Source organism: Bison bison, unplaced genomic scaffold (assembly GCF_000754665.1).
Source record: "Bison bison bison isolate TAMUID 2011002044 unplaced genomic scaffold, Bison_UMD1.0 scf7180017864192, whole genome shotgun sequence".
NCBI lineage: Eukaryota > Metazoa > Chordata > Mammalia > Artiodactyla > Bovidae > Bison > Bison bison.
Window position 1 is genome coordinate 4,496,764 of NW_011494764.1, and position 23,866 is coordinate 4,520,629.

Consider the following 23,866-nt stretch of genomic DNA (forward strand, 5'->3'; position numbering starts at 1 on the left):
CCGAGGGCCAGCTCCACCTGGCACTCAGCACATCCAGGACTGGGGCCCCAGGGTGTGCAAAGCCTGCCTCTCCACAGTCACTAGCGTGCTGCTGATGATTCTAAGACGTTGCCAGGGAGGCTCCAGTCACTGGCCTGGGATATGGCTGCCCTGCGCTCGGGCTGACCACAGTCTCTGGTCCCGTCCAGCTCTAGCTGCGACCACACAGCTGTTCCTTCTTCCCTAGGGTGGCCCTGCCTGAACCCCACTGTCCTGGGACCACTCGTTGCTCCTCACCTGGGACCAGTCCCTCTTCACCTGGGCCTCAGGTTCCTTGTGTGTCAGGCCCCATCCTTCGGCTCCATGAAAGGGTCAAGAAGCTGCTTCTCAAGGCCAGGGGTGGGCAGGGGGTAGCGGGTGAGGGTGTGTGAGCTGCCGGCCGTGGCCGTGTTCAGATGGATGGTGGCATGTCCGCATGGAAGGGGTCTGAGGCCGGGAAACGTGATGCACCTGAGGCGCTCACAATGTCACTCCAGGGGTTGGGCTGCGGGCCTCTGGAGCTTCCTGGGGCGCTTCACGGACAGGAGGGAAAGCAGTGGGCATTTAGCTCATGCGTCGAGCTGGGGGCTTGCCTGGGCACGGGGTCCCCGTCCTGGGACTGCGGCTTTTAGGAACTTATGGCCCATCTTCTCTAAATCACCTGGCTCCATGGGACAGACACAGACACGTGGGGAGACATCCAGCTCCCCATGCCCCCCCAAAGGGGCAGAGGGTCCCCAGGTGCCAGACATCTCCACCATGGGAAGTGGCAGGTGGGGCTGTGCTGGAGTTCATGGGAGCTGGGGGGTCCAGGACAGGCCTTGGGTCAGTGGGTCTGTCCCGCAGGCTTCCCAAGAGTCTGTGAAAAGCTTTGAGATTCCAAACGTCAAGTAGCACCTAAACCACTAAAAGAATAGTAAGTAGTATCTTCTAAAGCTGAATCTGTCTGTCTGAGAACGTGTGTGAACCCTGCGCTGCCCTCCTGCTGGTAGGAAGCGGGGGCAGTGCTGAGGGTGGGGGGACGACAGACCCGTGGACAGACCCACCCCTGCTGGTGCGTCCCCGAGGGGTGTGCAGCCGCGGCAGCAGACAGAAAGGAACAGTGCTGGTTAGAGGGTGTTCACTGTACTCAGGCTTATTAGGTGCCCAGCTTCCCTGGCAGCCCAGTGGTAAGACTCTATATTCCACTGTGGGGGCTACGACCTCGCATGCCACAAGGTGCGGGCAAAAATAAAGTGCCAGTCGTGTGTGCTAGGAGCTGAACCCCACAAACAAGAGGTGGAGCCAGCACATTGGCAGGGGTGCCTCGGGCAAAGGAGGCTCAGGGGCAGTGCCTGAAGGGGAAACTGAGTCAGGCCTGTTCAGTGTCACCTGAGAGGGACAGGGGAGTGACAGGGAGACAGGGAGTGTCCCATCACTAGAGGGTCCAAGCGAGGCAGCTTCGTGGAGGGCGCCATCTTGCGAACCTTGGGTCACCTGGCCACAGGGGTGGGGTTCAGAGGTCACCACTGTCACCAAGTGGCCTTGGACCTCCCTCCCCTGTCCCCCCTCCTCCTGTCCCCACCCCCCCCACCCCCTCCCCACTCCAGCCACAAACATTCTTTGTCTGGAATGCCAATCCCTGCTGTATTAATTTCCTGGGAAGGCTGTAACAAATCACCACAAATGGGTGAATTACAACAGAAATCTCCTTCCGATTCTGGAAGCCAGAGTCTGAAATCAGGAGGGTCGCAGGGCCAGGCTCCCTGCAGAGGCTCCGAGGAAGGGTCCCACCTGCCTCTTCCAGCTCCTGGGGGCTCCAGGCATCCTTGGCTTGTGGCTGCATCCCTCCCATCTCTGCCCCCATCTTAATGCGGCCTCTCCTCCTCTTCTAAAAAGTGGTTTTGGAATCTAGGGCCACCCCATTCCAGGTGACCGAGCTCCAACCATCCTGTCTGCGTTCCAGGTGGCAGGATTGGGGCAAAGGAGCCCATGGCCTGCACAGCTGCCTCCGGCACAGCCAGGCCCAGGGCTTGGGCTCATGGCCTCCAGCTGCCATGGGGGTCACGGAGCCTCAAGGGCTGCACCCTGCAAGAGGGGAACCAGGTTATCAGAATCCAGTGTGTTCTCTGCCCCACTGCCCGCCTGCCACCCCACTTTCCGATCAGCCGAGGCCCTTGGCCACGCTTTCAGGGCTGTCAGGAGACAGTCAGCTATGGATACTGGGGAGTTCATACTGGCAGGGCCCAGGGCGTCTGGGATTGGCGTGTGCCTGGGCGGACGGCAAAGTCCACAGCCCCTCTCTGTAGTGTGGGACTGAGAACCGAGCCCCACAGTGACCGTCCATCTGCATCTCTGTGCAAAGTACTGCAAGCGATTTGTCCTTTGACTCGTGTACCGTTGCCTCACGTGGGACGGCTGTCCTGTCCCTGCTCTGCTCACATCCTGCAGGGCTTCCTTCCCTTCCCCAGGCCCATCTCCACTGCTTGTTGACCACATGGTGCTGGGGGCTCCTGTGTCAGGATATCGGCTCAGGGCTGCCGAGCCCCATGTGAGGTTGTGACTGCCATCTCAGAATGGTTCCGAGGGGCACACAGCAGGCAAGAGCAGAGGCAGGCTTGGACCCGGCTCTACTGACCCTACAGGATGGATGAAGGGCCAGATGGGAGTGGGGGCCCATTACAGTGGAAGGAGCCCTGGACACCTGCCAGATCAGTTGGTCCTGGCAGGAAACTGCTCGCATGACCACTGGGCAACAGTGTGGACAGTTTGAAGAGAAACCACTGACACAGATCAAACAGAGACGCCCGGCCAGCACAGAAGTCTGGGGGACACTCCTTGACCTGAGGGGTGGGAAGGGAGGAGAGGAATGAGCTAAGAGAGGGGCCAGGAGAGGAACGGAGTGGGAGAACCCTGGAGAGAGGATGGCAGGACAAACGCCCGTGTGTTCCCTCCATGCCCATCTCCTAGGGTCTCCTGACCTGCCTCCAGGGGAGCAGGGGTGCAGCTTGCCCCCATCCCCCCATGCCCAGGGTCAGGACCCAGCGTAAGTCTGGGGAGGGAGGGCTGCACTCCACCCCAGGTCCTGGGAGGAGTGCATTACCCCCGGGGTACATGTGGAGCACTCTTTCCCTGAGACCTGCAGTTTCCACGCTGTCCCATCCCACAGTCCTGGGAGAAAGACTTCCGGGGGCAGCCAGCAGGACTCCAGCCACCCACGTCCTCCCCACCTGTTAGACAACAAATCCAAACTTCAGAAGACAGAGCTGGGGGCAGGAGTGATGCCCAGGGGACAGGGTGCAATCCAGGCCAGCTTCCTGAAGGAAGTGGTCCCTTGGCGGGTAGCTAGAGGAGGCAAAGACTTTCACTTCTCAAAGTGTCTTGACTGAGAAGAAAGGCATTGGTGTTAACCTCTCACGTCTTCACTTCCACAACTGCAGTGGCAGAGGAGAGGCCAAGGGAAGGGAAAGAGGGGCCACTGCTGGACTCGGGCTCATTCACACAGGTGATGGGGCCAGAGGCAGGGCTGCAATGACGCTAATCAAACTCTCAGCATTAAAACCCCTCATACAGTCTCACCGGCACAGCCAGGGCAGGCAGACATCCTGGGGCAGGCAGTGATCGGCAAAGGGTGGCCCAGAATGGAGGTGGTATCCATGGGGACCCCATCCAAGGGTCTTCTGGGGGTGGGGTGCTGACAGGCTCTTTTCATGGGACTTTGGGGAGTCAATTTGCCATTCCGTTGTTTACAAGACTGAATTCAAGAAAAGTCAGGCCGGATCACCTCTCCACTATGTGCACGCCCTCTGGGGGCTTCCCCTGCCCACCTCCCATGCCCTCCCTTCTCCCTCTATCCAGCTGGTGCATGGCCACCCCACCAACACCCTAGACACCCTCCCGCCCTGGCACTGTTCCCTCCCCATGGGCTCATCTTCCGTTTGGCTCCCCCCCACCCCCTCTTTAAGTCTTTGCTCTGGTTACCCTCCCCTCCCCTCCAACTTGTGTGCCCAGTCCTCCTTTCCTGCTGTTTCCCCTTCACTTTTTACTCTATCTGACGAAGGAAGCGGTTCCGTGTCTACTTAACCTGTCTCCCTGGTGTGCTGGCTCCGCTGTCTGCTTGCCATGGCACTCTCAGCACCTGGAGCGGCACTGCCAGGGTGCCCAGCACTGGGTGGAGAGTGCACCCCGTGTCCAGGCGACTCGACCACCCGCAGACAGCGAGTGCGCTGATCAGCACAGGGGCCCTGGTGAGTGGCTTGTGTTGGTCTCTAGATGCTAGATCACAGCTGCTGTCAGACGGGAGCTGAGGCCCAGAGATGGGAGTGACCTGCCAGGGGTCAGACAGCATGTGGCCCCAGGGCTGAGTCGGACCCAGGCCTGGGGGTGAGACCGGGGCAACCCGTCCCAGCCTCTCCCCACGGGCACCAGCGTTCCCTCCCCCGCAGCCAGAGGCGTGGATGGTGCTGGACCACCTGCCCTCCCGTCTTCCCTCCCCGTGTCCTCTACAGGGGGGCACAGGGCCCAGAAAGGGAAAGGGACTGCCAAGCCACAGAACACCCAGGCAGGCGGCTTATAAACAGCAGATGAGGAGGCTGGCCATCCAAGATCACGTGCCAGCAGGTTTGATGTGTGATAAGAGCTCCCTGGTCCACTGTGCCCCACCACCACCAAGCAGCACTTCCAGGAAAGGCCCAGGGAGGGATGAGAAGGGACAGTGGCCAGATGGGGATGCTTACTGCAGGGAGGGCAGGCACCTCCCGCCATCCTGGTGGGTCCTGTTGCCTTGCAAACACTGACCTGCTAACCATCCTACATCCCAGGGATGGAGGAACCTTTTTGCTGACCCCCATCCCAGCACCTACTCAGCCACAGAGCCCACCCAGGCCCATTCGTACCTCACCTATCTGGCCCTGGAGGACTGGGTCAGACACCCAGGGTGCACACATTCCTCCCCCAGTTCCTAAGTGGGAGCAGGGTGGGTCAGATGTGGACTCACCCACCCAGGCCAGCGTCTGAGCAGAGAATCCCTCAGTCGTGGCCACCTCTGCTCCGGATGGGAGGGCTTGGGTGGCACTGCTGGGGTCTGGGTGATCCTTGGGTGATGACTGGGTTGTGTATTGTAGGCCTGCTCCTTGGACAGCAGAGGCTCAGGGCCTCTGCAGGGACAGAGGAGGGACTGCCAAGGTTGTTCCCCAAGGACAGGCTGCTCCCTGGAGGAGGGGGCAGGGTGGAGGCAGAGGAGAGGGCTGCTCCATTCCAGAGTCCTTCCTGGCCCTGGGCATGGCTTCTGCCCAGTAACCCTTCAAAGGCACCATTGACCTGGCTGCACACATGAAGGCAAATCTGAGGGGCCAAGAAACCTACCCAAGGTCACACAGCAGTCCCCAGGAGGGCTGGAGCTTCCCTGTCTGCCCAGCACCCTCCCTGGGAGGAAATGCACTTGGGTGGGGCCTCAGGAAAGGGACCCCCTTGGCACCCAGCACTCCAGTGTGGGAGCCACACCTGGCAGCCTAGCACCTGGGCTGAGCCCTCTGAAAGCCCATGGTGGGGTCTGCTGGCTCTATGCCAGGGAGCTCCGAGCAGATGCTGCCGGCACCCCAGTTGACAGCTGGACAGAGCACCGCCCCCGCTGATGCCCGAGGGCCGCCCACCCCAGGCCTCAGGGCAAAGCCCTGTGCTCCTTGCTATTCTGCAACTTTTAGAAAACCGGGCCCGGCCAGGTTCCTGCCTGCCCTTGAAATGAGCTCGGGCTTTCTGAGGGCCACTCCATGCAACTGAGGGCTCATGGGGCAAGGGGGACTCTGACTGTGGCTTTCACTCTGTGGGTGCAGCAAGGGGTCCCTTCCTGAGAGGAAGCTCCAGGGGGCTCACAGCCTGGGGGGCTTACGGCCTGGGGGGGCTGGTGGACGAAGGCGCACATGTCAGACGGCAGAGAGTTGGGCCCCACCGGCTCACAGCTGCAGGAGCCACACTGATGGACTGTTGTTGCCCTAGAAAAGTGACCAGTGTCCTTGGTGCCCTTGGTCTGGTGGACAGGGAACCAAGGCCTGGCCCTCATGCTGGCCAGGGGTCAGGGAGGCCACCCTGAAGATGTGCCCTCCAGACCTGTCTGCTCAGGTTGGACCAGGTCAGAACCAGGAGGGGAGGGCTGGGCTGGAAACCAGCTCCATCACTTGCCCAGGACCCCACAGGCCTGTCTTCTCGTCTATGATGTGGGGGTGGCAGCCAGCCCCCGAAAAGCTGGGGATGGACAGGGAGGACCCCGGCACCCACCCGTCCCAACCCACCCTTCTCAGCCCTTGCAGGATCCTGGCTGTGACCCCCTGTCTGCACCCCCTCCCCGGCCAAGGCCCCTGGTGGGAGTGAGGAAGGGGCCCCGTGGAAGGAAGTAGGGATTCGCCCGCCCTGGGACTCCCAGCGCTTCCTCCTTTCCTCCCAAATCAGGGTGCATTTTGAGTGCATGGAAAGCCCCAACCTCACAGGCCCTGGGAGGGGGCAGCATGGCAGTGGGGAGGCCAAGCAGGAGGGGCACTGGGGCGCTTGCCTCCCAGGCCGATAGGGCCCCTCAGAAAGCTCAGGGGCTGTGGCTGTGGGGGTCTCCCCACACCCGGGTCCTCTTTTTAGGACAAAAGGTCTAAGGTTCCAGCCTCGCTGTGAGCAGAGCGACAGCACAGACACAGGAACCCCAACACCCATACCCTAGACCTCAGAGAGATCACCCTTTACTGAGTGGTCCCAGGGCCCACCTCCCCAGGACACTGCCCGCCACCCCAGCCCCACTGCTGACTGCACACCCACTCCTGCCAGGCAGCGCCTCAGCCTCTGGGCCAGGAGCCTCCCCAAGAGGCTCCGTGTGCACAACCCTCGCTTCTCCGCTCCTGTTTCTTAGGAGGCCTGGACAGACGGATGCACGGACAGGCGCCGTTCCACCCCTCCACCACCACAGTGTTTTCTAGACCCAGGGTCAGGACTTGATATTCTAAAGCAGGTGACAAAAAACTGCAAGTCAGAACAGTATCGTTCCAGTTCGCAGCCCCCAGGTGCGTCGCACCCTGCTCCATCCTCTGAGGCCCAGGAGGCCGGACGAGGGACTCTGCTCAGCTCTGGCCCCTCGACCCGGGCTTCCTTGTCTGCAGCTCGAGGGGCTGTCCCCACCTGGGGGGCTCTCCAGGGGGGGCCGCCACTCGAAGCTGCAGGGCAGAGAGCACAGCTGGCTGGAGGGGAGACGGGAGCAGGCAGCTTCCTGTGGAAACTGAAACCGCCAGGTGCTTCCCTCCCTCCCGCGGGGACCAGAGACAGCTGGACGAGGTCCTGCAGCCCTGCCCTGCCGAGCCGCCTCCCTTTCAGGCAAATGTCCGCGGTCCAGACTCTGCTTCTCACCCGTCACTATGGCGACGCACCTTCCTGAGCCCCTGACCCAACCCTCAGCACAGATGAGACCAGCCAGCCCTGAGGCTCTGCCACCCCCTGGGGCTGCCCGTCCAGCCGGAGATACCCTGGCATGGGATTTCAAAGTCTTTGGGCAAAAGCAGGATGCAACAGATACCTGAATAATTTCTAACTCGAATACAAGTGAAAATGATAACGTTTCAGGTAGACCAGATTTAACAGACGATTTAAAGCCGATTTCTCTGCCAGAATATGAAACATTTCACACGCAGGCCACGTCCAGTTTCTACCACACAGGCTGCTGAGCCTGCAGGACCTGGGAGACAGAGGGACCAGCCTGGTCGGCATCTGCGGGGGGCCCCTGACATGCTGCCCGCTCCTGCCATTGGGCCACCTTTCATTTAAATTATGAAATAATCTGCCCACATCAGGAAAGCCCCATCCCAAGCAGGGGAAACAAGCTGTCACTTCGTCCCAGAGCTGCTCCCTCATCGCACTTCTTCATAAAAAGGAGTTGCTCATAGATCCAGTGCCCACTGCCCTGGAGGCTGCCCCCCTGCCCCAACCTGGGGATCACTGAAAGCCAGGCTGCAGGTCCCGGACCCAGTTCAGGATGCCCTGTGAGGTCGGTCCCCCAAACTCGGCTCTGAATCCTCAATGTAAAATGGGGCTTGTGTCGCATGTCAACACCAGAGTCGCCCACCTGTGGAACTGTCCAAGGAACTGTTTTATCTCTGTGTCTTTCCCAGATACGTTGTAATTGTCTGTGTTTTAAATTGCTACATAGAAGTATTGAGTCCGGCGATCTTCCTTTTTCTCCCCATGATGATAGATAACACGGCATCAGCACCGGCGTGGCCGTGTTGCCTGGTGGCCCCCTGAGCCAGGCAGCTGGAGGGTGGGGCTGCGAGGTGACCCCTTATAGCTCCTGTTGAGAAGGCCTTTTGTACAGTCACGTGTCCAGCGCAATGCTGGGCATTTCTGTAGGTTGTGAATCCCCGTGGCTGCTGGGGAGGCCCCACCCACGGAAACTAGCGTGGGTAGAGGTGGGGTGGCATCTGAGCACCGAGCCGGTGGAGGCCTCGGCCCACCTGATCCGACCTTTTCTGAACGTGAGCTCAGCGGTCATCTGGGTGAGGCTGTGGCAGGGAGTCTGGCTGTGATGAATAGAGGAGAGGCTGGTGTGGTCTCCCTCGGTCTGCACCTTCCCCTCCCCAACTCAAGCTCTGCTCCAGACCTTCAGTGTGAGGCTTGGGTGGTGGAAAGTCCTGGTGGTGTGGCTGCCAAGCAGCAGGCTTGAGGTCTCCAAGCTGGGAAACCCCACTCCAGGAAGCCAGAAATGGCACTCTGAGTGGCCCCTTGATGATGCTAGAAGAAAGAGGTGGCCAAGGGGACTTTGGTATCTGCCCGTTGGCTGCCTAAGCACCCCTCCCCAGGCCTCCCCCAGACAGCACTGCACAGAGGTGGCCATGGCCAGTCCTGGAGGAGTCAGGAGACTGCTCTACTGAGCAGACACACCCGTGCACCCCTCAGCAAGGCCAGGAATACATGACAGGCTGTGCTGGAGCCCGGGCCTGGCAGGACAGCCCCTGCTGCGGAGGGTGTGCAGATGGGGTATTGCCGTCAGGACGGAGCCCAGAGGCAGGGGGTGGGGCATTTGTAATAGTAGTGGCACCTCGCCGAGCTCTCCCTGTTCCCACAAAGGAGACATGTGAGCACCCCATTTCACTCCCATGGCCCTGCCATGTACTGGATGCCAGGATCTGGCTTCCAAGCCAGGGGATCTGAGGCTGGCTCCGTGACTTTTGGCTGGCATGTTCCCTAAAATGTCTTTTAAAAATCAAGTCCCCTGTAAGGTGCTGTTTCTCACAAAGCAGCCTCACCCAGCTCAGTCACACCAGCCCTGGGCTGCTGCTTTTGTGTTGGGTATGACAGGAGCCGTTGCCGCTGCAGAAGCTTTGGACGGTGATGGCTGGCTTCACCCCACATGCTGGCCGCGAAAAGAGTGACCTTAACACTCCTGCTGGCTAATATATGTGAGATGTGCGGTAGCGAGCAGGTGCCCCACCCCCTCGGAAGAAAGCAAGATGAGGTCGCAGAGGCCCAACTGGGGCCTCCGAGTGGGCATCTTGCTGCCACTGTTACTGAACCAACTCAGGTCCCCTCGCCCGCAGGCTGCAGAGCCCGTCCCCTGATGCCGCATTGTGATGAAGGAAAGTACCATGTTTATTACAGGTGGCAAGCAAGGAGAGCGAGCAGCGCAAGCTCAAAAGACCCAGACTCGCCAATGGCTTTCAGGGAAGGGGCTTCAGAGGCCAGGTGAGGGAAGGGCTGCAGGGTGTCTGCACAGCTGGTGCACAGTTCTCAGATTGGTTGGCATCAAGGTGAAGTTTTGAGCATCATCAGCCTTCTGCTTTCCACCTGGTCTGGGATCTACATGCTTGTATCGGGAGTTTTCACCTCGCGGAGGTCTTGAAAACAACTTCAGAATGTGTGTCAGCGTGCGGGTGTGCATGTGTGTGTGCTCAGTCGTGTTCGACTTTTTGTGACCCTATGGACTGTAGCCCACCCAGCTTCTCTGACCACGGGATTTCCCAGGCAAGAATATTGGAGCGGGTTGCCATTTTCTTCTTCAGGGGATCTTCCCGACCCAGAGATCGAACGTGCCTCTCCTGAATTGGCAGGCGGGTTCTTTACCACTGAGCCACTGGTGAAGCCCACATGTGTCAGACCTTTATCCAGATTTTTCAGGGAAGTGGGAGTTCAGTGACTCTGCTCTGTGGCTGGTTTATAGTCTAAATTGTAATCGATTTCCAAGCCCAACATGAATTCTTTTCCTCTACATCTTCATATTTCGTAATCATTCAGTCTTGAGTCAGACTTTTGAGACTCAGGGCGGCCTGGGAGACTAAAGCAAAAGCCATTTATTTCAAAGAGCAGAGATCTTGGGGTAATCATTTGCTCTTGAGTCAGACTTTTGAGACTCAGGGTGGCCTGGGAGACTAAAGTAAAAGCCAATTATTTCAAGGAGCAGAGATCTTGGGTGATTAGGAAAATGCAGTGATTTCACCAGCATCTTCCTAAGACTGGGCGATGATGCCAACAGTCTGGCTTGCAACATCTAACACTGTGTTTACCATCTAACATGTCATGTGGTCTAGCGTGTCATATGTTTTATGCTGCACATATGCTCGGGGCTTATTTTCATGGAAACCCTGAGGCTGCAGTTGCAGGTTTACACCTGGATTAGTGGAAGCGTTGCCCCAAAACCAAACTTTCCAGGCCCAGACAGGGAAGCCTGGTGTTCTGCAGTCCATGGGGTCACAAAGGGTCAGACATGACTTAGCAACTGAACAACAAGACTGACATTTGTCAGCTTTAATTCAAATCAGTATGTTATTAAATGACTCAGCTCATCTTACTTTGGAATTCCACTGCTGATGTACATGGATGGATGGCAGACGGGTGGGTGGATGGGGAGAAAACGAAGGAAGCTGGAAGGCAGGTGAAAGCAAACTCTTGAAAAGCTAAAAACACCACTCTTCTATGAAGAGTGTGTCTGTGTTTGTGTGATTGCTGAGGTAGCCGGCTGGGAGGCAAAGGTGACTCAAGGGAGAATGTGGGCGACATTCCATCCCAAGAAGAGAGAATGCCACCCTGAGACCCCTAAACACAGTCGGTAAAGCACAGTCTTCACTGTGAGCATAAATGGTTTGCAACTTGTCGGTTTCCTGCTGCTGCTGCTGCTAAGTCACTTCAGCCGTGTCCGACTCTGTGCGACCCCACAGACGGCAGCTCACCAGGTTCCCCCGTCCCTGGGATTCTCCTGCTGCTGCTGCTGCTGCTGAGTTGCTTCAGTCGTGTCCGGTTCTGTGTGACCCCATAGACGGCAGCTCACCAGGCTTCCCTGTCCCTGGGATTCTCCAGGCAAGAACACTGGAGTGGGTTGCCATTTCTCAACTTGTAGCGTCTGGGGCCCAATCAGCGTCAACAGAAAGACATCCAGGCCCATGGCGGGATGCCCACTGACCGTGGAAGCCTGACTGGACACAGGGACACGAGACTGGCTTTTCTATCAGTGGAAGGTGAGGAGGAGAGGAGTCTGGCTGGGTCTTTATGCCCTGAGGCAGAGCCTCGGGTGTGGTCCAGCCTGCGGAAGAGACTCACTGTTCACTGGAGGAGGGGCTCAGGAGAGGAGAGGTGAGAGGAGGGGGCAGACCACAGGCCTGGAAGGCAAGGACCCCAGGCCTCCGTCACACACCTTTGGCCAGGTCTCTGGAGAATCTTAGATGCCTGCCAGTTGGGAAGACCCCAGCCACAGACCAGACCAGATTGCCTGCTGTTGTGACATCAGGCTCTGCCAGGCGCCCCCAGGGCTAAAGGGCATGCTGAGGGCAACCATGCTCCGTGGGGCCCAGTGAGTGTGACCCCTGAAAGGTGGGTCCTGGAACCTGGACATGTTTCAGTCCTGGCGTGTGGACTTTCGGCAGCTTGGTCCCCTGGCTGACCTGGTTGCAGGTCACCTGGGAGCCTGCGCCCCTCTGTCAGCTCGGGGCAGGCCTGGCTCATCAATCCCAGTAGTTTTCTGTGGAGCATGGATGAGGTCTCGGCATCACTCATAGCAGAGTGCTCCCAGGGCTAGTCCTGACTGGTGGTCACACACTGTCCATGGGGAACAACTGTCCCCTCATCCACAGCTGGCACTTTAGTCAAATGGGATGAAAATGTCATGACCACGTAAAACTGGGGCAGAGGCTTCCACCACCGATCATCGCTTTCTCTTCGAGTCTTGTCTTCGGACCACACTTGGTTTGGATTGCTCTGTCCTGGGCAATGAGTCTCCTTTGTGCATGGTTTTACGGCAGGTTTTAGGAAGTCCTTCGTTGGAAAAGACTCTGATGCTGGGAAAGATTGAGGGCAAAAGGAGAAGAGGGCGGCAGAGGATGAGATGGTTGGATGGCATCATTGACTCAATGGACATGAGCTTGACCAAACACCAGGAGGTGGTGAGGGACAGGGAAGCCTGGCGTGCTGCAGTTCATGGGGTTGCAAAGAGTTGGACAGGACTGAGCGACTGAACAACAACAGAATTAGGAAGCCCTAGCGTCCCCAGAGCACAAGGATACAGCTATGTCCCCACCCCCACACCGCTCAGGACAAGCTCTCAGACAAGATGTGAAAGCTCTCTGGGATCCGTTACTTCATCCATGAAAAGTCAAATTTCAGATAAACAATATTTTCACATAAGTATATCCCAAATAATTCCTGGGAGACACTTATACTGATAACTATTCACTGCTTATCTAAAATTCAAATTTGACTGAGTATTAATCTGGCAACCCTCCCCACGAAGGATTTCAACCCTGTCTCCAACAGGATTGCATTCAACTACAAATAGCAGAAAACCCAACAGCAGTAGAAACCGGGTTTGTTCGTCTTTGTCCACGTAGCAGAAGCTCAGAAGCAGGTGGTCGAGGCTGGTGTGGCCATCCAGGACACAGGCTGCTTTGCTCTTTCTATTCCACCTCCATTTACTAGTGGCTTCCTAGCTGCAAAGTGGCTGTACCACCTCCAGGCATCACGTCTGCCTTCCAAGCAAGAAGAAAGAGGAAGAGAGAAGATGCAGAGAACAAAACTGGACCAGCCCCTTCATATAAGGAAAAGCAGGCTTCTGCAGAAGCCCCAGGCAGCAGACTTCTGGTTTCGCCCAGGACAGGGGTCCAATCCCCAGTCTGAAGTGCCTTCCCAAACCAGGACTTTTTGACTTCTCATTTCGCACCTTCTCTGCAGTTTTCAAACGGTCTCCGCACTCAAGGCTCCACCCTTTCACAGCGTGTCCGAGTTCACAGCACCTGCCGTGTGCCCTTGGGGCCTGGCACAGAGTCTGCCCCTTTACAGATGGAAAAGGGTGGGCCTCCTTCTCTTCTGGGGCTGCACTGGTCTCTCCCCCAGCCCCCACCCTGGTCTCAGATCTGAGGAATGGAACTCCCCCCACTCTCTCGGGGTCCTTCCACAAACAAACTAGTGAGTGGTGCCCAGGGGCTCTGGAAATGTGAGTGTTCCCACGAGAGAATCCTTGCTTGTCTACCTCTGCCACCCTCCCCTGCCTCTTCGTTCCGACACCCCTCCAGTAGAACTTCTCCTTTCCCTCGGAGCAGCCCAGTTCCCCATTCACGGCCACCACACTGCCCTCAGCTTCTCCCCGGAGTTTCAGGTTCTGAGAGCTATTTCAGGTCTTCCTCCCACCCGCCTGCACCCCGGCCCTGCCTCTCTGCATGGACCGGCCACATGGAACTCCCTTCCCCGAGCCTCCAGACCCATGGCTGCCTGCCCCACCAGCCATGGTGGAGAGAGGCTGGACCGCGGCCCTCACCTGCCCCCTCTCCTGGGAGCCAGGGGTGACTGTGGTTCAGAAGGTGCCTTAATTCTGGGTCTGCTTTGATTTAAAAACAGCTTTCTTGAGATAACTCACATAGTATACAGTTCACCCATGCAAGGTGCCCAATTGCAGTGGCTTTTAGTCTGGTCACAGAGCTGTGCAACCGTCACTGCCGTCTAATTTTAGAACATTTTCATCTCCCCTAAAAGAACCCCTGTGCCCCTCAGCAGTCACCCTCACCCACCCCTGTCTCCTCCTGTCTCTCCATCCGCCCGCTCTGGACGGTTCACATCAATGGGATGCTGTGATGTGCTGCCTTTGTGTCTGGCTCCTTCACTGAGCGTGATGCTTTCAGGGCTCATCATTCCTCTTTCCGGAGAATCCTATTCCGTTGTTCAGAGTGTGTGGCAGCCTGGTGAGATCCAGCCTACGCCTACACGCTGTGTGTCTCGGGTAGGGAGTGGCTGCCCCTCTCTGGGCCTCAGCTCAGGTGAGGTCTGCTGCCTGGGCCTGGTGTGAGGATTCCGTGGGGGTCACAGGTGAAGTGCCCCAGGTGGGTGGGAAATGACCGGCCTGCCCTGCAGTGAGCATCTGTGTTCCGCCCACTGCATTCAGATCCTGCCCACATCCTCCCCTCCCCCAACACCCAACTGTGTCCAGACTCCAGGGTGTGGGTGGGAGGGGGGCTGTCTCTGGAATTTGGCCCATCCTGAGCAGGGGTGTCAAGTAGACCGTGGCTGGGGTTGGGGAGAGGTCTGTGAAGGTTGGGGAGCACTGGTCAGCGCCCCACACGCTAGCTCCAGGGGCTCATCAATCCCCAGCCGGCCTGGGCCCACGCGGGAATGTGGGGACAGTGGCGTGTCCCTGGGCCTGGGCATGGGTTTGCCCCCTTCGCGAGCTGAGGTTTCGTCTCTTACACAAGAGGAGGGGGTGGGGCTGACTGGGGGACCAGGCATGGCCACCTTTGTCTTCCGGCTTCCCCAGGGCAGACCAGGGAGGAGGCAACGTCCCCTCATCTTTGTCAAGAAAGCCCAGCTCTCCCGAAGAGCTAGGGCAGACCTGGCTCCAGCTCCATCCAGCCTCAGAGCTGCTCCCAGACTAGCCCCATGGGCAGGAGGGAAGGTCAGCCACACACCGCTCCCCGTCAGACCCCTGCTGGGCTGGCCTCTTGGCAGGAAAAGGCCTTTGGGGGTTACATCCCCGTCAGACTCCTGCAGTCCCAGAAATGAGATGGCCTGGGAAGAAACGGCCAACAACCTGGCCTGGGCATGGTTGTTAAATCAGTGAAATCAGAGCCGTGAAATCAGCTCCGAGGTCTGTCACCTGTATGGGGAGCACCCCCCCCAAGAAGGTCACAAACCGAGGACAATGGGGGGTATCCCCAGACAGACTGAAGGACAGAGAAGATGAAGGGGGATCTGGGGCGCCCGGCGGGGGGAACCCCGTCTCCAGACACACCCTCCCTGCCTCCTGCCTCATCTTCTGTTAGTGCCCCTGGGGGAAGGAGGGATTGTTCAAGGGATATTTGAGGCACAAATGGGGAACCAGTAGGGTTTTCTCTGTGGGTGAGGGTGGTCCTCTGTCAGCTGCTCATTCAAGGGCGACACAGAAAAGCAGTGTTGGCAGAGCCCGTGTGCGGGTCCTGCACACTCGTACCCTGGGACAAGCGGGCGCAGGAAGCCACAGCCACGAGTCGAGGGGCACCCTGCCTCCTTGAACACGTGAGCAGCTGCGATGGGACTGTCATGGGGGTACAGCAGGGCATCCCCCTGACTCGGGAAGGCTTCTCGGCAGATTCTGAGGCAGAGAGAAGCTTCAGGCAAGAGGGTCCACGTGGAGGGAGCTGCGGGTATCTGAGGGGCCGCGCGGGAGGTGGACTTGGTCTCTGTCGGGGGTGATGGCACCAGGCCCCCTGCAGGAGAAGGCCTGCGGATGCCCCTGCCCCAGGGGTAATAAACACCCGTTTCAGTGGGAGATGTGTGTGGGCTTGAGATGGCCCAGCTGGGCCTGCCCCGGGTGTGGAGCTGCCGTGGGCGGGCTGTTCTCACCCTGTCAGGCACGGAGTGTGGCTGCCGCCAGCTGCTCCCAAAACAACTCCCAGTATGTGTGGCCAGGGGCCAGGACCAGTGGAAGCCAGGGCGTGCAGCAAGGGTGCCAGGCTTGCAGGTGACAGAGACCCCGTCCTGGAGCTCAGGCAGGACCCAGGTGTGTTGGCTCAATAACAGGCTTCAGGAAGGATGGGGTGGAACTGGCCTCAGGGGCCCTGGTCCAGCCAGCACACGATCAGGGCAGGCCCTCTCGCCTCTCAGAGCAGATGGCCCTGGGCAGCTCTGAGGGAGCCTCCTGAGCAGAGCAAAGAGAAAGTCCCCTTCTCTGGTCCAGTTCAAAACATCCCAGACAAGGATCGTGACTGGCCCGGCCAGGTCACATGCCTTCCTCGTGGCCCAGTCTGTGCTGCCCACAGGCCTTCTGAGCTGGGTGCAGCCCTGGGGCCTAAGACCAGAGCCAGCAGCGGGGTGGAGGGGTGAGCTGAGAAGCCACAGGCCTGGCATGGGGCAGCCATCCTGATCATGCCCTGAAAGTGCACTGTCAGAACTGCTATTTTCCCCGACTTAACATGCTAAGATAAAATGATAAATCCAAACATGCAGATAAGAGAAAGGAAGGTGAAGATGAAGTTAGAATAATGAAACCTCTCAGAGACTGGCATAAAGGTTAAACAAGGTCACGCAGTCTTCAACAAATACTCTTTGAGGGTGTGGGCCTTTCGAGGCCCTGGGGACTTGATGGGGAATAGACAGACACTCCCTGCCCCGGGGGAGAGAGACCAGGGAACAGGTAAACCACAGGTAAACATCTGAAAGCGGTAATGAAGGACAGGTGCCTCGCGAGTTCCCAGGAGGTCCACGGTGCTCCTGACGGAGGCTGGGCCTGGGCACAGGCCTGAGAGCGGGTAGCAGGGGCGCTGAGACGCAGGCGCGCCCAGTGCAGGGTGCATGCCCCGCAACCTGATGGCTATTCCTGTTTTACTGTGGTCAGACCCTGGGCGATGGAATCTAGTGCTTGGGGAGGGTTAGCAGGAAAACCCTGAAAGTGGAGAAAGTTATTACATGTGCGTATGCTTCTTTCAGGTGGGCTTGGTAACCACTTCTGACTTTCACTGTTGCACTGCGACATTCACATCGGAAATATCCTCTGGTACACCAATATGCATGTAGGGATTGCTGGGTCTGTTTACAGCTCTGGGTCATTATGGCTGAAATGTCACATGGCCTGTTTACCGGCACCCTCACCCACACTGAACATGTTTTTTTAATACTTTTAAAATTTATTTGTTTGGCTGCACCAGGTCTTAGTAGCGGCATGTGTGTTCAAGTTCCCTGACAAGGGATTGAACCAGGCCCCCTGCATTGGGAGGAGGGAGTCTTAGCCACTAGACCACAGGGGAGTCCCTGGACACCTTCATTTTTCAATGTGGCCCTTTCTCTGGGTGGGGAGCTTATCTGTCTCTTTAGCCAGCAGTCCTGAGGTCACCAGTGAGGGTCCGTGTTTTCCTACAGCCTTGGGGTCTGGGGCACTTCAGAGAAAGTCTATGAAAACCTTCCTTTTCTGACTTCATCGAGAATCGCTCAGAGAACCGGGTGCAGGAAACAAACTGCTGCCGTGACCGGGTCTGACCCCCACAGCAAGAGCCCGCCTTGCAGCTGTGTGGCTATGCTGCGCCCCTGGGCAGGAGCCACATCTGGGTCTTCCTGGGCCTCCCTCAGTGCCCAGCCCTCAAGAGCCACCTCTGTCTTGGTTCCTCCCCACAATCTGGAGGCCCGTGGACTGCCCTTCTACAGCCTCCTTTCCTATGGCTGTCGCCCATGGCATGGCCAGGCTGCTAGATGGGCAGGCCAGGAGGTGGCAGGGTGTGACCAGCCAGATAACAGGGCAGAAGTGAGCAAGGTAGGGCAGTGCAGCAAAGAGGGGCCTAGGCTGGAGTTGGGAGGACCACTCTACCCCAGCCCCACCACCACCCTTTGTGGGTTCTCAGCCTCCCTGGGTCTCCTCCTCTGCAGAAAGCTGCCACGGGGGTTGTTCCAGGGTTTGGATGAAAGCGCGTTTGAAGCGCCCAGTACTGCCCTGCACAGGTGGGACACCAGGTGGCTTCTCCCCCGCCATGAGAGAGTGCCTCTGGGGCCACCTAGCCCAGGCTGCACTTGGCCCAGCCAGGAACTGGGGATTTAGCTGCCTGGCTCTGCACACAGAATAATTAATGGCTTTGCCTGGAGAACATGTCTTCCCAATTCTCACAAGGTGGCCACCATCCTGATTTCTGACAAAGGTTGATGTAGATAAAAACAGTGACCTGGAGTCAGTGCTTGCGAGTCCCCAGAGGCATCTCCCAAGACTCCAGGACTCTGAGGAGCCCTGGGCCAAGTGAAGGGAGACCCATGGAAGAGTATGGAGTCCATCCAGCCTGGCAGGGGTCCATCCAGCCTCTCTGCTCAGCAGGCAGCTGTCCTTGCGCCCCGCCCACGTCGTCAGTCCCTGCTCGGCCCCGCCCACTCCCAGCCACGCCCACATCGCCTTGTCCCCCCTTCTGCGCATACCAACTTGCTTGCGACCATCAGCTCTCACCACCCTCATCTGTGTTCCCTCTGCGCCTGCCAGGGAGGACGCAGGCGGGGTGAGGGTCCCTGGAACAACCCCGCAAGAAGGGGCAGGAGCTGCTGCATAAATCTGTGTCCTCCCACCTCTTTGACCCTGGGTGGACTGCTGCTGGTTCCCTCCCTCCCACTCCCCTGCCCTGCCTCCTGGCCTTGACCAGACACCCTCTGGGGGAACCAAATAAGACAGTGCCCCATTTCCCAAAGCCTGTCTCTCATTCCCAGAATCCAGGGAGGAGTTGGTTTAGACAGCCCACCTGCCAAGCTGACTCCACCTAAAGGGAAGGCCTGATCCATGGGAAGCCTGCCTGTGCATGACTTGAGACTGCTTTGGGGTCCTGTTTCCCACAGTGTGGCCTTAGCCCACCCCCAGCCCCCCAGCATCACATGGTGGAAATGGTGGGTTGGTAATTGATTAATGCCCCGCCCTTCTAATCCCACCTTGGGGAAGGAGCCAGCCATGGGGGCTCTGGAGCCTGACCCAAAGGGAGACATGAGTAATGGTGATCTCATCTTTATTTAAAGTTTTGATACGTTGCTCACACGGATTTTGTCATTATTTCTAATATTTTAAAATATTGGGTTAGAATGTGACTTATCGCAACCACTGAGGGGAGTCTTTTGATGCCTCTCAGGTCCCCATCCCAGGAGACTGCGTTTTCACAGTCACTCCAGGTGATCCTAATGTACATTAAATTTCAGACCCTCTGCATCAAGGGTGATACTTAATAAACCAAAGCAGCCCTCAGATGGCTGAGATCAAGACTGCCTAAAAAGTAAGGCATAAAGTCAGGTGCGTTTCATTGCAAGAAGCAGACTCAGTAAAACCAGCTTAAACAATAGGAAGTGTATTATTGCACTAGAGTTCCAGAACAAGGGTGGGTTTCAGGGACAAAACAGGTTGCAGGTTGATTCAGCAGCTGAACAATGCTCTGACGGGCCCCATCCCCTCCATCTGTCTGCCCCACTCCTGCATCAGCATCACCCTCGGTGCTGGCCACAGGCCCCCTCCAGACACAGCAGTGCCTGGAGCAAGGACACAGCAGCTTCCTCTTGGCACGTGAGAGCCAAGACCCCAGAACCCCTTCTCTGCACATCCCATTGACTGGAGTGCGTCATAGACTCACATCTGAGCCAAGAATGAGCTTCTTTCTGAACCTGCAGAAAGGCTGGGGCTGGCTGGGCAGGGTCCAGTGCTGGGTGGTATCCTGGAGTCCTGGAGGGATTGTGGGCATGTCAGGATGGAGACCTAAAGCGGGGGCGGGGGAGTTGGTGCTGTGCCTGGAAGGTGGAAGAGGAGGTGAGAGACAGTGGGGTGGTGGGCCAAAGGCCCAGGCAGGCAGTGTTCTCCATGGACACCCCAAGAAGGTGTTTCAGATGTGGTTGACAGAGCCCCTTGGTGATAGGCAGAGCTGTCTTTGGGGTCGTGAAGTCAGGCACCTCTGCCCCCTAATACAGCCTCACCTGCCTTCCCTGCCTGTCTGCTGGGACCCTGCACAGCTGCACTCTGCAGCCCTGATGCCAGGCACACAGGATGACCTCCACGGCGCTCCTGCTTGGCCCTCCTGCTGTGTCTGCCTGGCGCTCTAAGTGAGCCTCCCCTTCTGCAGGAGGAGCCACCCCTAGATCCGGGTGGGTTGGGGAACCGAGAGATGCCCCCGGGTCCAGGCAGCTTCCTGCTGGAGCCTAAGACTCTTTCTGTTTAGGCTCTTTCCCTGCCTTTGTGGTTGATTTAAAGCCACAGAATCTGGTGCCCACACCAGCTCAGTTGATGGCCAGGGCAGGACGCTGCCCACCTGGGCCCTGGTGCAGCCCCTCTTCCCAGCTTTCTTTGCATAGTCACCCCTCTCTCACTTCCCCAAAAAAGGTCAGTACCCCCTGCTGGGCTTACCCATGATGCCTCTCTGTCTCCCAGCTTGCAGCAAACATATCTTCTTGCAATTCAGACCGTTTCCACTCCTTGCCACAAAACTGACAGAGGCCCATGAATTTGTCAGCTGACAGTCCTTAAAAATCATTCTTGTGACTGGTCACCCTGAGGTCCGGGGCAGAAAACTAATGGAAGGAGGCCACGGTGGTGTCACGAGAGCACACGAACCTTTCATTGTTGTTCAGTGGCTCAGTCGTGTCTGACTCTGCTCCCCATGGACTGCAGCACGCCAGGCTTCCCTGTCCTTCACCATCTCCCAGAGTTTGCTTGGATTCATGTCCGCTGTGTCAATGATGCTATCTAACCATCTCATCCTCTGCTGATCTGTTTACTTGTGTAACTGGGACTTCTTACAGTTGCACAGTAAAAATCCGTATAGGAATGGGATTTGTGTTGTACTCCTTCTTTTCTTGGAAATAAGGAATATGTATGGGTGGATACACAAACTACTCCAAAAAACCTGCCCATTTATTAGGAATTTCTAATTAAAAAATTACCTTTTATGTTTAATAATTCTCAAAATGTGTAATAAATTCACATTATTTGTATCAGCTACATACCACTTGTAATTAAAACAATAACCCAATCTAGAAGACAAACTTGAACACAAGAGAATGTTTAAATCTTGAGATCCCGATGTCTTTACATCGTTTTGTGTGATACAGGAATCTAAATAATTTCAAACTGAAACTAGGGCAAAATTCTGTTGGGCAGAATGGAAACACACAGCGAGGGGGAAGGGGCTATGTGAAGTCAGGTGTCAGAGAAGCAGAGGCTTTATACATTTTGGAAAACAGTTCTTTATCCGGTGTGTGTCTTGCAAATATCTTCTCCCATTCTGTGGCTTGTCTTTTCATTCTAATAGTATCTTTCACAGAAGTTTTAAATTTTAATGAAGTCCAACTGACCCAATTTTTCTTTCCTGGATCATGCTTTTGATATTGTATCTAAAAAGCTCATTGTGTCAGCTTGGAAGTTGGTGAAAATTCAGATGTTAAAAAAGATTTAGTTTGTGGATTTTTAAATGGACAAGGATGGCTATCAAAAGGCTATCACTACTAGACCAGCATATTCTCTTTTATTTTGAAATATCCGTGCTTAACGGTGCGGCAGATTTTATCCTCTTGGCAACTATTTAAACTCCTGATGAAGATTTCTACGTACAACAGAAATGTATTTGAGGAAGTCCGTCATCACTCAGAATTACTTTGTCTTCTTCTAATATTTATTTATCTGGCTGCGCGGGGTCTCGGTTGCCACACATGGGATCTTCTATCTTCCTTGTGGCATTCAGGATTTTAGCTGCAGCATGTGGGATCTAGTTCCCTGACCAGGGATGGAACATGGGCCCTCTGCATTGGGAGTGTGGAGTTTTAGCCACTGGACTACCAGGGAAGTCCCAGAATTATTTTTACAGACAAGTGGTCTGCAGTGGCTGGACGCCCAGGTTGAACTGGCATGGTGGGACTTCAGCTTTGCCAAAGACCCAGGGGTTGTGCTGAGGCCACTTCCAGCCTGAGAAACCAGCCCAGGGGAGGCAACAGGGAGCCCAAAGGGTAGAGGCTGTAAAGCATTCAGCTTCCACCCATGCAGCCGCTCGGAGCCTCTGTCCCTCCACCTGTAATATGGGGGCTCCAGGAGCATCTGCCTGATAGCTGAGGGAGAGTTAAGTACTCAGCTCAGTGCCCACCGTCAGCAAACCCTCCTCAGTGTGACAGCTCCTGCCATGACTCACCATGACTGTTGACGAGGTCAAACTGGCCTGGCTGTCCCTGTGACCACTCAGCGCAGGCCTCAATCCTCCCAGGCAGGAACTCAGGAGCCTTTGGGCTGGCTCGGGGCCTGAGCGTGTGGTCGCTGATGATTGCTGTTTTATTCCTGGTGTTTTGAGATCTGCCACATCTCCAGTGGTGTTCAATACCCTGCTTAAATCAGTGACGTTGCAACTGGCAATTTAACACAAAGAACTGACAACCATGTGCTGTTTGCAGGGGATGAGATGCAGCGGGCCCCAGGCTGGGCCCGGCTTCTGCTAATGCTCTGTGAGAATTCGGTGCTTGTCAGTCAGTCCACCTCCCTGCCCCGTTGGGAGCACCAAGGTGGGCTTCAGGGTGTCTGCTTGCTGCTCAGTGCCCCACCTGGTCCACTGGTGGCTTGTTAACATCTCTGAAATCTAGAGGCGTCTTAGGATTATAACCAGGAGAGCATTCTCTTTTCTTAGTGGTGCATGAAATGAGGAGAATCTTAACATCAGTGGTGCTTCAGAGTCCATGAAGTAAGGGAGCTGGTATCAATGAACCCTGGTGTGTAAAGTCTGGGACGCCTACTTTTAAATCCACATTCTTCTGTGACCCATCTTTGCATGAAATGTTCCCTCGGTATCTCCAATCTTCTTGAAGAGATCTCTAGTCTTTCCCATTCTATTGTTTTCCTCTGTTACTTTGCATTGTTCACTCGAGAAGGCTTTATCTTTCCTTGCTGTTCTCTGGAACTCTGCATCCCTTTCTCCTTTGCCTTTCCCTTCTCTTCTTTCCTCATCTATTTGTAAGGCCTCCTCAGACAACTACTTTGCCTTCTTGCATTTCATTTTTTGGGGGATGGTTTTGGTCACTGCCTCCTGTACAGTGTTATGAACCTCCGTCCATAGTTCTTCAGGCATTCTGTCTACCAGATCTAATCTCTTAAATCTATTTGTCATCTCCACACACAAGTTCAGGACCGTCTGCTCTCCCCTGGGACAGGAGGGGTCCACACCTGATCACATTCGGAAAGTCAGGGGAAGGGAGATGCCAGAAACTTGTGTTCCAAGTAATCCTTCACCACACTTCTCTTATTTCCACAAGGATAGAGACGCAGGAGGTCAGGGACTGGCAGGGGCCACACACCCAGAGACTCTGTCCAGTGCCCCTGGGAGTGGCCACGAGGGTGAGGCAGGGAAGACCCCCTGCCCAGAGCCTTGCATTGTGTTTCCACTGGCTTCCTTTGCCCAACTCGCCCCAGTGACGGGAGTGGGGGTGGGGGTGGGGCTCATTCAAAGAGAAAGGTGTTTTTTGGTATACTGCTGTATTTTTGAACTTGGGAATTGGGGACCTTGGACTTTCACATGCAGATTTATGCCAAATGAGATGTAGATCAGGGCTCTGCTGTTCCGAGGTCTGGACCCTCTGTCTCCTAAGACCCGACCCTGGGACCCCCAGCTTGTCTCGAGGAAACAGTCTGTGTGGGTTGGGGAGGGCGAAAAGGGGGAGTGGCACCGATTTAACCAAAATGTACTAACCGGGTAGATGCATCAGATATACTGCAAAGCACTTTAGGGAAAGAGGCAAACAGGTGCGGGGGATGAGGTACGGTGAGGGCTGCAAGGCAGAGAGAAGGGGGCGCACAGAGGCCAGGGCAGCGGCTGGGGAAGTCCTGCAGACTGAAATTAAGCGAATGGGATGCAGATAACGCAGAGCACATGCAAACGCCCCGGGCCAGAGGCTGTGGGCCCGGGTCCAGTGTCCCCGCACTCCTGCGGGT

General features: G+C 56.5%; 1 protein-coding gene across 4 annotated transcripts in view; it reads left to right on the forward strand.

Moving 5' to 3' along the window:
- Positions 1–23,866, forward strand: part of CBFA2T3 (core-binding factor, runt domain, alpha subunit 2; translocated to, 3) — a 79,424-nt gene that overhangs the window by 1,334 nt on the left and 54,224 nt on the right. The window lies entirely within an intron of this gene.